General features: G+C 45.5%; 1 protein-coding gene across 1 annotated transcript in view; it reads left to right on the top strand.

The window, feature by feature from the left end:
• Positions 1–14,818, top strand: part of LOC139565400 (neurabin-2-like) — a 64,386-nt gene that overhangs the window by 25,051 nt on the left and 24,517 nt on the right. The gene's annotated exons all lie outside the window — the stretch shown is intronic.

Below are 14,818 nucleotides of genomic sequence, written 5' to 3'. Positions count from 1 at the left end.
GATTTGTGTGGCAGTTCTGTTCTACAAATGCTACAAATGTGTTACACTGAAAGTGGATTATGTTCAAGTGAGACTAGCTGACTTTCGCCTCATTCTTTTGACATTACTGTAGATGTCTTTTTCTTCTTTTTTTTTTACCCAGTAGCAGATAAATAGTGTGGATGTGCGCTCCACACACACTCCATTGTGACGTGTAAAGTCTGTGCCATAGCAATGATCCCCAGTAGCATTGGTAGACAAACTATTTCCCTGGCATTTAGTGTCTGTGCAACACTTTAAGACAGCTTCTGCCTGGCGAATGGCTTTTCTGGACGACGTTGTGACTGTTTGGCCCCAAAATGGCTTCCGTCAGCGAGGAATGTCACTCTGGCTCAGTCGCCTCCGGGACTGTTTTTGCTCTCACACGTCGTGGCTAAAAGACCCAGATGAGGAAAGCGAAGAGGAGAGGAGACAATGAAGAGACCCTTTAAGACAAGCTTTAATTGTGTTTTTCTACCTATCACATTCATAATTTCCACTAATTACCTCTTCTCCGATGACAGCCGAGCTTTGCCGTTTTAGTGTTGAGCTCTATTATGCTAACTATTTAGATGAGTTGCATCTCTTCATGTGACGGGCAGACTTTGAATAGACTTTTGCGGTTCTTCTGGTTGTCTTGTTCTTGTTTTTTCTGCAGGATGGTCCCCGAGGGTTGTTTGGTCTCAGAGAGGAAGTACTAATGCTGCTGCCACAAAGGCTATTTTCCTCTCCTACTCCTCCTCCGCGTGGGAGAAAATGGCGTCTGTCTTTGGCTGGAAACACAGGGAGTTGGTTGTGAAGAGAGGCACTCCGGGTCAGGCTGAAGTGGAAAGAGACAGAAAACGAGAGAGCTCTTTTCTGTCTTTCGCTCTCTCGCTTTCTCTTCACGTCCCTTTGATAGTCCTCCACTGGCTAGAAGCCTGTGGAACTGTTAGAAAGAAAGAGAGAGTGTGAGGGAGAGAGAGAGAGAGAGTGAGCACACTGCCATCTCTGTTCTCTTTCACTCTCGCCTTCCCTCTTTTTTTTGCTCATGAGATTTGTGCCTCTCCCTGCCCTCTCTGCCACTCTCTCTCTTTTCCTTCCCTCATTCCATCTTTTCTTTTTCTTTCTCTGTCTGCTGTCTCTCTGTCAACCTCCCTAGTTCTCTGTCAGTTGGTGCCACTGTCTCCCCTCTCGCTTTCTGTCACCCCCCCCCCCCCTCTCTCTCCCCCTCGACACTCCTCCTTTTTACTCTGTCCACCTCTCGCTTCTCCTCACTCAATCTCTCTCTCTCCCCTGCATCCACCTCACTGCGTATCCATTCAAAGAAACCATTTGAAAGAAATAGTCTCATTGGAACGGCCGCCACCCTGCCTCTGGGTGTCAAACTCATCAAGCCCAGAAAGCCTACTCACTACTCCTGCATTATGTATGCGTCGTTGTGTACGCCTGGTGGGTCATGTTTTTCTTTGGTCATGTGTTGGTAATTTTGTTCCCGATCCACAGGGTACAGGAGGGACCATTTTTGCCACTGAGCGGGTGTGCGTGCGCTAGGTTAACTGTTTTCTAAATGGGATCCCTGGAACTACACACAACTACACAACGGCATGCCGTTGACCGTGACCCTTTTCCCTCCACGCCGTTATGGACAGTAACGCCCGCGATCGTCCTCGGTCCAGCGGGCCAGAGAGAAGTAAAGGACCTGTGAGGATCGAAAGGGCCGCGGGCATAATCAGGCTTTTACAGCCGCTAAAGCTGAGATGGAAGTGTATACTGTATGGAAACACACACACATACATGCATACATACATTGTAGTAACCCAATGTGTGGACAGTTCTACAGCGAGTGTTTCCCTGTGACATAATGTGCAGTAATAGTCCACTACCAGTGGACCATAGTGGATCATACTGCTGATAGGTAGATGGTACACTACAGTACACCAGCAGCAGGGTTATTTATGGGTGTTCATCTTTAAAAGGCTGCAAGCTGAGAAGGACATGACCTCTAAGAGAGAGAAAGAGCGAGAGGCAGAGCTCAATGGCTGCCCTGTTAGCGAGGGATTCACACACGCAGCCCTGTCAGCAGAAGTTTGTGTGTGTGTAGGTCTGAGAGAGAAAGGGTAGACCATGTCTGTGTTCTTAATGTGTATCAGTGGCCGACTGGCCAATGTGTGTGAGAGAGTTTTCGTATTTCTATGCAAGTGTGTGTGCGCACGTGTGTGCGTGTAGTTATATATTTTGGTGTGTGTGTGTGTGTAAGCCCTCCTCCCTTCTCTCTAAGCTGATTGGACGACCAGGGTGCTCTGTGGCAGCAGTAGCAGAGCTGTTCTGTGATTGGTCCAGCTGCTCCAGCGGCGGGTGCTGTCTCCAGTGGCGGGGTGACGTCAGTACTGCTCACTGGGTCAGCATTGCGAGAAGGAAGGAGAGTAAGAGGGGGGGGATGATGGAGGAGGGAGGGGACACTGCAGCATTCAGAACCCCTCCAATGCAAGAACGCATGTTTCTTCTTCCCAGGTTGTTTCACTCTCAGAAAGGAGGGAAGATGGCGAGAAGAGAGGAGACGTTCATGTGAACTCTCTCTTCTGCGGTACCACTACTGCTGGTAGTAGTAGAAAGTCGAGGGCCTGCTATTTTGAATGGCAGAAGGAGTGGGGGAAATTTTGTGTGGGGGGGGGTTGACTGTTGTGGCTTCTGCTGTGTTGAATTCTTGGTGGGCAAGGCTTGTCGTTTGAAACGATGCCATCAAGATAGAACGTGGTTAACTCGAAGGTGTTGGCCAGGCTCACACCGTTAGGAAGATGGATAACCGGCCTGCCAGTAAAACACTTAATTCCTTTTTGGGTTTTTTAAAACTCTAAACGGATAGTGTTCAACTCTGCACGTTGACTTGGTGGGTGGTTCTGACCTGCAGTACTGTGTCCATTCATCATGGTGGAGGTGGAGGCTCAGGTACCTCACCGTTTACAACCAGATTCTCGCTCTCTCATTGTATTTCTCTCCTTCTCCCTATCTACTACCTAGTTCTCTCTCTGTCTCGCTCTCTCGCTGTGTGTGTGTGTTTCTCATTTATATACAGGGCTAATAGCAGAAATAAAGAGTGCTCTATCCTTCTTAATTTTCTCCTTCCCTCACTCCTGGGGTGAGGTAGTGGGTTATTAGAACAGAGGGAACGCTGCATTCCTCTCTCTCTCTCTCAACATTGTTGATTAGCAGGGAGGAGAGCATCACTCCCTCTATATTGCTCTCCTCTCTCTCCCTCCCTCATCAACCCCCCCCCCCCCCCCCCACCCCCACCCCTGTCTTTCCTCACGCTCATTTTGTCCCTCCCTCAGCACATTTCTATAGGTCCAATCGTTTCTAGTTGTCGTGTCTGTGTGCCCAAGCAGGGTTAAACAGATTGACAAGCGAGTCCTCTGTATTCTGTCTCTTGTGTGTCTTCCTGCAGAGATGAGAGGGAGCAGTGCAATGTGCTAACAGTGCAAAGCCCCATATCCACCATTTCAATACTGTTATATTGGATATAAGAGTCACATTGAATGTTGATTGGACATGCGTTGATTATGTGACAGAGATGATGGTGATGATGGTGCTTGTCGGTATGATGACGAGTCTATGGTGGCTGATTTGTGACGGGCATGACCGTTGTCACGTGCCGGTGATTGTGTTGCCGAATGACTCGCGTTACCGAGTGTCATGTTCAGCTGCATCACCTTATCCATCAACGGAGGGGTGCTCTTGTCAACCGACACGCAGTGTAATTACAGGGACATGATGAGGGGGTAGCTTCCACCCCCGCCGTCTCTCCTCCTCATACAGCTGGGGTGTAAGTAAGTAGCCTTGCATGAGCTTTGGCTTGTGCGAGCCGGAATGCCTCATACGCTCCTATCTCCTGTTTCTGTAGCGTGAGGAAGCTTGATGTGCAAGTACACCCCCTGGACAGGACGCTAGACTACGGCAGGGCCTTACCCTCAATCTATCTCCTTAATGCTGAGCGCCAAGCAGAGCCTCATCGGGTCCCATTTTTACAGTCTTTGTTAAGACTTGGTCGGGGATCGAACTCCCAACCTTCCAATCTCAGGGCGGACACTCTAAGCACAAGGCCACTGAGTTGGCTACAGCTGGGGTGTATACCGTCATTTTGGGGCGGCAGGTAGCCTAGTGGTTAGAGCGTTGGCCCAGTAACCGAAAGGTTGCTGGATCGAATCTCCGTGTTGACAAGGTAAAAATCTGTCGTTCTGCCCCTGAACAAGGCAGTTAATCCACTGTTCCCCGGTAGGCCGTCATTGTAAATAAGAATTTGTTCTTAACTGACTTGTCTAGTTAAAAAAAGGTAAAAAAAATCAAATGTGATTGGTTTATTGATTGGTGACCACTATAATCAGCCATACTTCATGGGATCAATAACATTTATTTATTTAAGCTTTGGTCTTTTAACCCCAAATGGGGTTTGGAACATTGGGAGATCTGTTGTCGTTTGTGGCCTCCAGGCTTGGGGCGACACATTTTTGGGAGGCAAAGCACTCTGTGACAAATGACCTTTATGTAATGTAAAACCAAAGAAGGTTAATTGAACAGGAAATTGAAGGTCACTTTGGCCCGATGGGCTCAGACCGAGTCGTTAGCTAGTGCGGTTTAGCTACTATGTGTCATGCATTTGTCTGGTTTGAGCCCTGGTATGAATCGATATTCAAGTCAGCCAATAATAAATACAGTAAATAACTCAACACGTTATTTATATAAATGCTTTCCTTCAGCGCAAAAAGAAAGATGTTTGTGCCGTAACCGAGCCATGTTTGTTTGGTTTGAATCTTGCCCGAGACAGATTTAGTCTCAGACCTGGTCTTTTCTCAACCCTGGTACCCTGCTCTGGCAAGCTCCACGTGTCGATGACAATGACAGCCAGAAGCCCTGCAGCTAGTCTGCTTCTTCGCCTCTCCCTCCTCCTCCCTTCACAGAAAGAGGAGCGTCTATCCCTCCCTTCATCTGTTAGCCTGGGCTTGGGGAAGTGGACAGAGTGGGCAGAAAGGGAATATGGGATATTCTCGTCCCATGTGGATTCCATCCCTTCAGCAGACCAGAGCTCGGTCTGTCGTTAACAAAAAGCCTACTGCTATTACGTATTTATAATGTGATATAATAGAGACGATTTAATATATAGTATTTCCTACGCTTCCTGTTAATCTAGCAGTTTGAGATGTATGATGGAAATGGATCTAATGAATGATTTAGCTAGCTGAGGGTTTGGGCTACTATTAATAACTCATGATTGAATAGCTCCTAGCTGCTACCCTGCCATGCTTTAACATACTATGACATGCATGTCTTCTGACATATATCCCCACTCTTACATGGGGAAACTGCTGTAGTGCCTGCCGTGTTCTCCGAAGACTACATTTCCTACTGCTAATCGAATACTTTACAATGCCATCCGATGGTAAAGGAGCTAATGAATAGTCTGTGCTGGTGTCAAGGATCTTGATAGCCAAGGGATGGAACATTTACTGTAGCTAGCGTGGCTATCTCCGTGATGGCTAGCTATGTAGCTAGCTGCTATGTTTACTGTAGATAACGTGCATTGGTCCGACTGATATGCAGTGGCACACAGTATACTCTAGGCTATAAAGTATCCTGCAGTGTTTAGAATTGTTTCAGGGGATCTCTGTACACAGTATGTGTATATAATAGTTTTTGAAGCCATCTTTTGAGAATGCCTCTAGGGAATGGTTTGATTTAGTCTCCATGTCATTTACTGGCACATCATCCTTCCACAATAGACTGCTCAGTCCCTCCCTCCTGGCTATGGTAAGATGCCATAATATAATAATATCTGCTGTACAGTACAACCCGAGTATTTCGCAGAAAGGCACACGGGCGCGTTATTGTATTTCAACTGCGAATGGTCGTTCTCAAATGCCAACTGGTGTGTGCATCTGTCTGAATAGTTGAATTGACGGGAATAGTGCGCTGTTTTTCTCTGTAGGTCTACTATACAGGCTAGGATGTACAAGGCTTTAGACCAGTGTTTCCCAAACGGTGGGTTGCGGCGGATTTCTTTGAGTTGAGTCACAAGGCTGGGCACTGGGTGTGTGTTTTCGCTTTATTTGTGGCGTACATTTCAGGAAAACACCCAAAAGCTCTATTGAAGATACAGCTTTAAAACGTTTGGAAACATGCAACGACACAGTCGCACGCACACACATATACACACACACACTGGAAGAGGAGACTCCTCAATCTCCCCCCAGTCTGACAGTGGAAACACACACGGACACGCACACACACACAGGCCTGTCACAAGGGAGGTGGAACAGAAGCCGATCAGTATCTACCACTTCCTGTCGTCATGTTGTGCTTCCTGTCCCTCCCCAGTAGTGTCTGAAACTGTTCCAGAGTCAGTCTGGAGCGTATTCTACTGAATTATAGACCTATGATACAGCGCTTGCTAGCAACTCCTTAGCGACAAGGATTTTGTTGTTGTTGCCCATCACCCTTAGCTGTCAGGGGTAGTGACACATGAACCCCCTAGAGACATAAAAACAGACTGAGGCTAAGTGTGTGTGTGTGTGTGTGTGTGTGTGCGCACATCTAGACAGGAAAACATCTTCATCAAAATAGTCTCTCTCCTCACCCACCCAACTCCCCCCCGCCTCCCTCTAAACCCCAGCAGCGTGGACCCCATCCCCTCCACTGTTAAAAACCAGCATGTCTCCTCAGGTTCATTATCAGATCACCAAGTGGATTATTTAGCTAGGCAAACAGCCTCCTCCTCCCCCTGCTGTGGTAGCCGTTAGCATCCCAGGCCAACGTTGTTATGCCTAAGGCAGCAATGTAAAATAGTGGCTGGGACAAAGTTGGCGTTTTTATAATGTGGGATTTGAATTAAAGGCGCAGACCTGCTGTTTTCCCTTGAGCAACGTATTTGAAAGAATAATCAAATGTACACTCGGCAAGGGAGGCTGCAAATTGGAAGATCTTGGCAGATTTGAACTGCGTTGCCTCCTCATTATGTATGACGACGTCACTGCCGAGTCTACCGATTTAAGCCAGATACTGCAGTGCACGTGTCGAACTCATTCAATTGAGGAGCCGAGTGTCTGCGCGTTTACGCTCCTCCCTTGTACTGAATTGATGAATTCAGGTCACTAGTTAGTCAGGAACTCCCCTCGCCTGGTTGCCTAGGTCTTAACTGAAAGGAAAAACCTCAAACCACCAGATCCTCCATGGAATGAATTTGACCGCTCTGCTGAAGTGTTATTAAGATGCTATATACATGTGGACGTGTTCATGTTCCTGTTGGGATAATGGTGTCTGTGACTTGTGGTGTCCCCTCCTCGCTGCGTTCTGTGTGTGTGTACAGTATTGTCAGTGACCTGCGTCTCATTGAGGGGACAGTACAGAGCAGAGGCGAGGACGTCCTCTGTGACGAGCACTGTTAAGGCCGACTGTGTGTAACGACGACGCGCTCTCTCAGATTTTTAAGAGGGATAAACAAATGATTGGCGATTTACACACAGATGAAGAAAAATGATTTGTTAAAGTACAACGCGAAATCAAGATAAATGGCTGATGGGCAGAGAAGTTACTGGGATGAGGCTTTACGTGGAATATCCAGATCTTATTTGGGGTTTTGAATTTGAAGGAGTTGAAGCTGTCCCAGTGCCTGAGGTGTTCTGGGAGACTGTTCCACAAAAAAAAACGGACCTCTGTAGGAGATGGGAAATTGACCTAGTCGTGTATGGAAACGGGGGGTGTGGAAACTCTGTGGCAGTAGTTGTGGACCCCTCTTCTCTCCACATTCCCCTCCCTCCATACCATCTCTCCCCCTCTGCTGTGTTACTCACCAGAATGGCTAAGAGAATCACAATCGCTGCGGGTTGCCACATGCTTTAATCACATGCATGAGCCCTATTGCCCAAACTGATTGCATTTATATGGCGTTCCTCCGCGAGGGATGCTGAAAATACTCTAGTCACATTCCCTGTGTCCACAGGCCTGGCTGAGAGCTGTGTGTGTGTCCATGGTAACCAGGCAACAGTGTCAAACATCGGCGCCCATGCCCAATTTACATCGCTCTGAAGGCGCATGAAACCATATGCTTCTTTTTTAAGGGAAAACAGCTAGTGAAATACAGACTACGCACACACTCTGCCCCGCCTCACTGGAGTCTAAACTGCTGACTGTGCCAGAGCTTTTACGTGCATTCGTCCGCGGTGTTCGCCTTTTGAATGTCTCGCTCTCCCTCCACCACTCCCGCTCCAGCCAGCCACCACACCCCCTCCACCCCACCGCGGTACACATACAGCTGGGCGGAGCCAAGAGAGAAGGTACAGGCTATGCTATGGTTGTAATTGCTATGCTGTTAGCATTAGCAACATGCTATGCTGCTGCTAGCGTAGTGCCCGCCACATGCCAGCTAAATCCTGTGGAATGGCTGAGAGGCAGGAACCTGGAGATGGTTAAACACAGTGATCAGCCCAGCCCACATTCCTCACTGTCGCTGCGTCCAAAATTGCACCCTATTCCCTATACTTTTGATCTAGGCCCTTAGGACCGTTCGGGACGCAGTCACGTTCTACCCACCTCGCTGTCCCCTAAGTAACCTGCTAAAGGTAGGGGTCGCCCTGAACCACAGATCTAGGTTCAGATTTACCCTCGTTCTTCATCTCACCCGTTAGGGAGATTGATGGAATAATAGCTGATCCTGTATAAGTGGTTAAGAGCAGCTCCCACAAACTGAACACAACCAGGACATCTGTTTTATCCTCTATCCTTCTCCTTTCCTTCCTTCCTCACCCCCCCCCCCCTCGCTATGTTTTCTTTCCTTCTCTCTCCCTGAATTGGGTTAGTCCATGGCAGTATAAGACATCTGTCTTCCCTACTACTTACTGAAGCTACATCCCATTTAGAATACACTGTTTAGTAAGAACGAATGCAGTAAGCAACATACTAGGCTCATCCTACTGATAATGTGTCATCTAACGCATAATTACGTTGATTCCCGCCATTCTTTCATTTTGGTACAGCGCGTCCCCTCAGCTGATTACCAGCTAGCTGTTGTCAAACACACGTGGATCTCGAAAAGCAGAAATTGAGTATGACATCCTGGCATTTTTAAACCGTAGTACATTTTCGATATGTCACACTATAAAACGTTCTATTTTTGCATACCCAAAATGCCTACTATTTAGAACGCGAGTACGGGTATTCGGACACGGCCCATGTGTCGCTCTCCCTGCCACAGCTGGCCACTTGTATCAATGTACAGCTCCAGGGGGACGGCAGGCGGGCAGGGGAACAGGACAAACTGCCAGCTAGGGATGAGGACTGTCCAAACTGGTCACATCAGGCCAGAGCAGGGCCCAAAATTCAGACTTGGTCTCATACTATACTGTCAAAATGATTTATTCACATCTGTGTGCTATACAATAGCCTGCACATCTACATGGATACATTATCTGAAAATAGTTGGCTACTGTAACTATCTTAGCCACCCTGAGTCACTACAATAACTTCACTCTCATTTTTTTACTGGTTTGCATTTGGCTGGTGTTTTATGGCTGTGAAATCATGCTGGGCAGCTGTGTTCATTTTCCACGGGTCATATCTGGATCTCTGAGGTCATCTGGAATCTGCTCTCTCTGTCCGTCCTCATTCTCATGTTGTATTTATGCTGGTAACCACTAGCCATTTTATAATAGCAATAAGGCACCTCAGGGGTTTGTGGTATATGGCCAATATACCACGGCTAAGGCCTGTATCCATAATATACAGAACAAAAATATAAACACAACATGCAACAATTTCAAGGATTTTACTGACTTATAGTTCATATAAGGAAATCAGTCAATCTAAATAAATCTATGGATTTCACATGGGTGGGCCTGGGAGGGCATAGGCCCACCCAATCAGAATGAGTTTTTCCCCCACAAAAGGGCTTTATTACAGACAGAAAAACTACTGCGTTTCATCAGTTATCCGGGTGGCTGGTTTCTGATGATCCCACAGGTGAAGAAGACAGAAGTGGAAGTCCTGGGCTGGGCTGGCGTGGTTACATGTGGTCTGCGGTTGTGAGGCCGGTTGGACACACTGCCAAATTCTCTAAAATGACGTTGTAGGTGGTGGTAGAGAAATTAACATGACATTATCTGGCAACAGCTCTGGTGGACATTCCTGCAGTCAGCATGTCAATTGCACGCCCCCTGTGGCATTGTGACTGAACTGCACATTTTAGTGGCCTTTATTTCTCCCCAGCACCAAGTGCACCTGTGTAATGATCATGCTGTTTAATCAGCTTCTTGAGATGCCACACCTGTCAGGTGGATGGATTATCTTGGCAAATGAGAAATGCTCACTAACAGAGAAATAAGCATTTTGTGCATATGTAAAATGTCTGGGATCTTTTATTTCAGCTCATGAAACAAACACTTTACATGTTGCGTTTAGATTTTTGTTCAGTAATATATATATCATTTAGCAGACGCTTCTATCCAAAGTGACTTACATTCATGCGTTGCATACATTTTACCTACAAGTGGTCCTGAGAATCGAACCCACTATACTGGTGTTATGCTCTACTAACTGAGCTACTGTAAAGACCACTCTCTGTCCGTCCTCATTCTCATGTTACAATCATAAGGTCCATTACAGCTCTGAAAGCCATTACTTAGCTTTTGCCCATTTATAGTTTGAGTACGGCACATTTTTATAATTGACTCTCTATAGGAAGATAGAGAGATTAGTATAGAGATCGTTGAGCTGGTCGGCTTGTTCATATCGAGTGAGGGAGGGCGGTATCTTTTATGTTTTTCCCGCTATGGAAGCTTCTGCTGATTTAGACCATATTGTGAAAGTTATTGTAGATGATGTTTTCAGATGTTAAATTAGATGTTCACTATTTAGCTGAGCAATACGCCATGATAGTGGAGACACTGAAAACGCACCGTTTTTTTTCAATGTGTGCCGTGCACGTCTTAAAAAGCGCGTGAGTGTTTGTGTGTATGTGTATATGTGTAAAATTAATTCCCTGAAGTCTAGACAGAGAGAGACGCTGAGACTGAGAAAAATAACTGCCCTCTGACTGCAGCCTAGGGAGAGAGACAAAGAGAGATAAGAGAGAGAAACTGGTGTCAAACTAACATTTGCTAAGCTGCGGGTTGCTATGGCGATGGGCACCATGTGACCACGGTGATGGTATTCACACAGAGTGGGGAAACTGTTGAGAGAGAGAGAGAGAGAGAGAGCGCAGGCGAGAGATTCTTGAAAAGCAGAGAGTTGAGATTACAATGCATTTGATAAAATATTGATGCTCCTAGGCAGAGAGAGTGATGGGATGTGTGTGGAGGGGGGAGGGGTCAAAAACAAGGTTGTGAAAGAAAGGGCCTATTGGATATTTAAGGATTTTAATGGTTTTATTTATATTTTCTCTCACCGACCAAATCATTCTATCTCTCTCTCGCTTTAAGTATTCACATTCTTTGATATGGCAAGCTTAAATAATGTAAGTTCCGGAGTAAAAATGTGCTTAAGATGCATGGACTCTGCAATCTAAGTGTTTAACATTTTATTTTAGAATGACTACCTCGTCCCTAAACCTCACACGTACCATTGTCTGTAAGTTCCCTCAGTCGAGCAGTGAATTTCAAACACAGATTCAACCACGAAGACCAGAGAGGTTTTCCAATACCTCACAAAGAAGGGCACCGTCTTTGGGTGGTGTATCAATACACTCATTCACTACAAAGATACTTCCTAACGCCGTTGCTGGAGAGGAAGGATTTCACCATGAGGCCAATGGTGACTTTAAAACAGTTAGAGTTTAATGGCTGTGACAGGAGAACTGAGGATTGATCGAAAACATTGTAGTTACTCCGCGATAAATGTTAGAGTGAAAAGGAAACGTGTACAGAATACAAATATTCCAAAACATGCACCCTGTTTGCAACAAGGCACTAAAGTAAAACTGCGGCAAAGAAATTAACTTTATGTCCTGAATACAAAGCGTTATGTTTGAGGCAAATCCAACACATCACTGAGTACCACTTTTCATATTTTCAAGCATGGTGGTGGCTGCGTCATGAGTATGCTTGTAATCAGCAAGGACTAGGTAGTATTTTTTTTTTAGGATAAAAAGACACAGAATAGCGCATAGGGCTAAGCTCAGGGGAAATCTTATAGGAAAACCTGGTTCAGTCTGCTTTCCAACAGAAACTGGGAGACAAATTCATCTTTCAACAGAACAATAACCTAAAACACAAGACAAATATACACTGGAGTTGCTTACCAAGACGACATAGAATGTTTCTCAGTGGCCTAGCTACGGTTTTGACTTAATCGGCATGAAAATCTATGGCAAGACTTGAAAATGGCTGTCTAGCAATGATCAACAACCAACCTGACAGAGCTTGAACAATTTTTAAAAGAATCATGTGCAAATATTGTACAATCCAGGTGTGCAAATCTCTTAGACTTACCCAGAAATACTCACAGCTGTAATCGCTGCCAAAGGTGATTCTAACATTGACTCGGGTGTGAATACTTATGTAAATGAGATATTTCTGTATTTAATTTTCAAGAAATTAACAAACATTTCTAAAAACATGTTTTCACTTTGTCATTATGGGGTATTGCATGTAAAAATATCAATTTAATCCATTTTGAATTCAGGCTGTAACACAACAAAATGTGGAATAAGTCAAGCGGTATGAATATGTTCTGAAAGAGAAAGGGGATACCTAGTCATTCGCACAACTGAATGCATTCAACCGAAATGTGACTTCTGCATTTAACCCGACCCCTCTGAATCAGTCTGGTTGTAGTTATCTAATAGGTCTTCGCTGGTTGCTACATAGAGCCAATCATATGATATTATGTGTTAAAACACCTCCGGTTTATGTGCTATAAAATGGCTGTTCCTTTTCTTATGCTAGTTATGGTGTAACTTATCCAGAGCTGTCTTTAGGACGAAATGTTCATGTATTTTAAACATCTGGATGGCAGTGCTGGGTTTTCGCCAGCTGCAATGAGCTGTAAAATCAGAGGCATAGTTTGTAGGCTTATTTTCCATTTGGGGGGTGTTATGCAAATTCTATGTAAATGAGGCACCCATCAGTTAAATACATGTTGATTACGGTTGGGCTTGGTTCAGTGTGGCTTTGTGATAAGTAGTCCGTGTCTGGGTGTAAAAGAAAGCTAACAAGTGTTGGTATTTTACGAGGGGTAGTGATCTGGCTTTGTCAGTAGTAAATATGAATCTTCTGGCTTTTTGGAGCAGGGGGACGTGGCACACCTACTAGCAGCCCTGAATAGAGCGGCTGATAAGGCGACGTCTTTCACTTGACAAGAAGACACATCGCACTCCTACACTTTATTTAGGAGTATCTGTCATCTTGTTAAAAAAAAATGTTTGTTGTACTCTTTTGATATTGATTCCTGCATTGTTGGGTAGTTAAGTTAATCATTTCACTGTACATTTCACTGTACTTTCAGTGTACTAGTGTCAGGTCTCTGCTTCTTTTAGTAAGAGCTTTTTGAGGCACACAGTGTTCATGTCACTCTATGGAAAAGTGAAACTTGAAGAGGAGATTCGAGGACTTGAACCAATGCTGAATTCCAAATCCTTATTATTGCCTCTTCTCTTTCTGCCTCTCACACAGTCAATCTCAATTTCCCCATAAAAAAAAAACCACACGGCTTATTAAATTCTCCCCTGACCGGCTGATGAACTCAATTCCCTTGTTGCCTACTTTGAATTATTTCTCACATCTGTGCCCCCATCTACCTTCTTCTTCACTCTCCTCCTATGAGCACAAGATGTTGAAAATGTCTTTCATCAAATTTTGCTCGCTGGGCCTAGATAACATAGACCGGGACTAGGCCACTAGGGGATTTGGGGTTAGAATTTTAGCAGTACAAAATCCTAAAGGTTTAGGGTTGCGTTTTATCCTTTTAACCTCAGCAAGAGAATATCTACCTTATTTATACTTGACCCTCTTAGCACGCTTGTGGATAACTGTTGTTGTTAATTTGTTGGTGGTTATTTATTTATTTTCGATGGAAATGAATGCATATTAATAATGTTGTCATGGCAACCCTGGATCAGATCAAATAACTGGATAAAGGATTCCTCCCAATTTATGATATGAATAATACATGTGAAACTCCATGACGTTGTGCGTGTGTGTGTGCGCGCACGTGCACGACCCCGTTTAAAATATTTAAACCTCATCCCTCTGAAAGCAGAACGCATCTCAAAACACGCCCCTACCTCTCCAGACCTGCCCGGACACCTATCTAATGCAGGACGGGAGGTTATGAAAAATACATCGCCCTGTTAAATATAAATCACCCGAGTAGCACTAAAATACACCCCACCTAACCGCTTTCTGGAGCACCCTCACCACTGCTCTCCACACCCACAAGTTGCCAGCGTAGCAGGGCACACCAACACCACCCAGAAGTATGTCCTCGCTGCCAGAGGGAATTTGGCTGGCTGCAGAGGGAGGAGAGAGGCCTTAAAAGCACATGCGCACGCACACACACACACACGCACGCACGCAAGCTCTCTCCTCTCTCTATCGCACACACATTAAACCAGATAGACTTTATTAGGTTGGATGATAAGCCATTAGCTCAGTGAGAAGCCATGAGGGTGTGTGTTTGTATCAGCGGGCCGTATATAACACCACCCCTGTCTGTCTGGTTATTGGAGACGTCTCCTTCCGCCCTGTTAGTGCCTTGGCCGCCTGGCTCTCCTTTTAGATCCGGGTAGAAGTCTGTATGCCTGTTAGCACAGATTTAGGATCAGCTTACTCTTCCTGTAGTC

This window comes from Salvelinus alpinus, chromosome 36 (genome assembly GCF_045679555.1).
Source record: "Salvelinus alpinus chromosome 36, SLU_Salpinus.1, whole genome shotgun sequence".
Classification (NCBI taxonomy): Eukaryota; Metazoa; Chordata; class Actinopteri; order Salmoniformes; family Salmonidae; genus Salvelinus; species Salvelinus alpinus.
The sequence above is the reverse complement of the archived record's forward strand: the minus strand, read 5'-3'. Positions and strand labels throughout refer to the sequence as shown.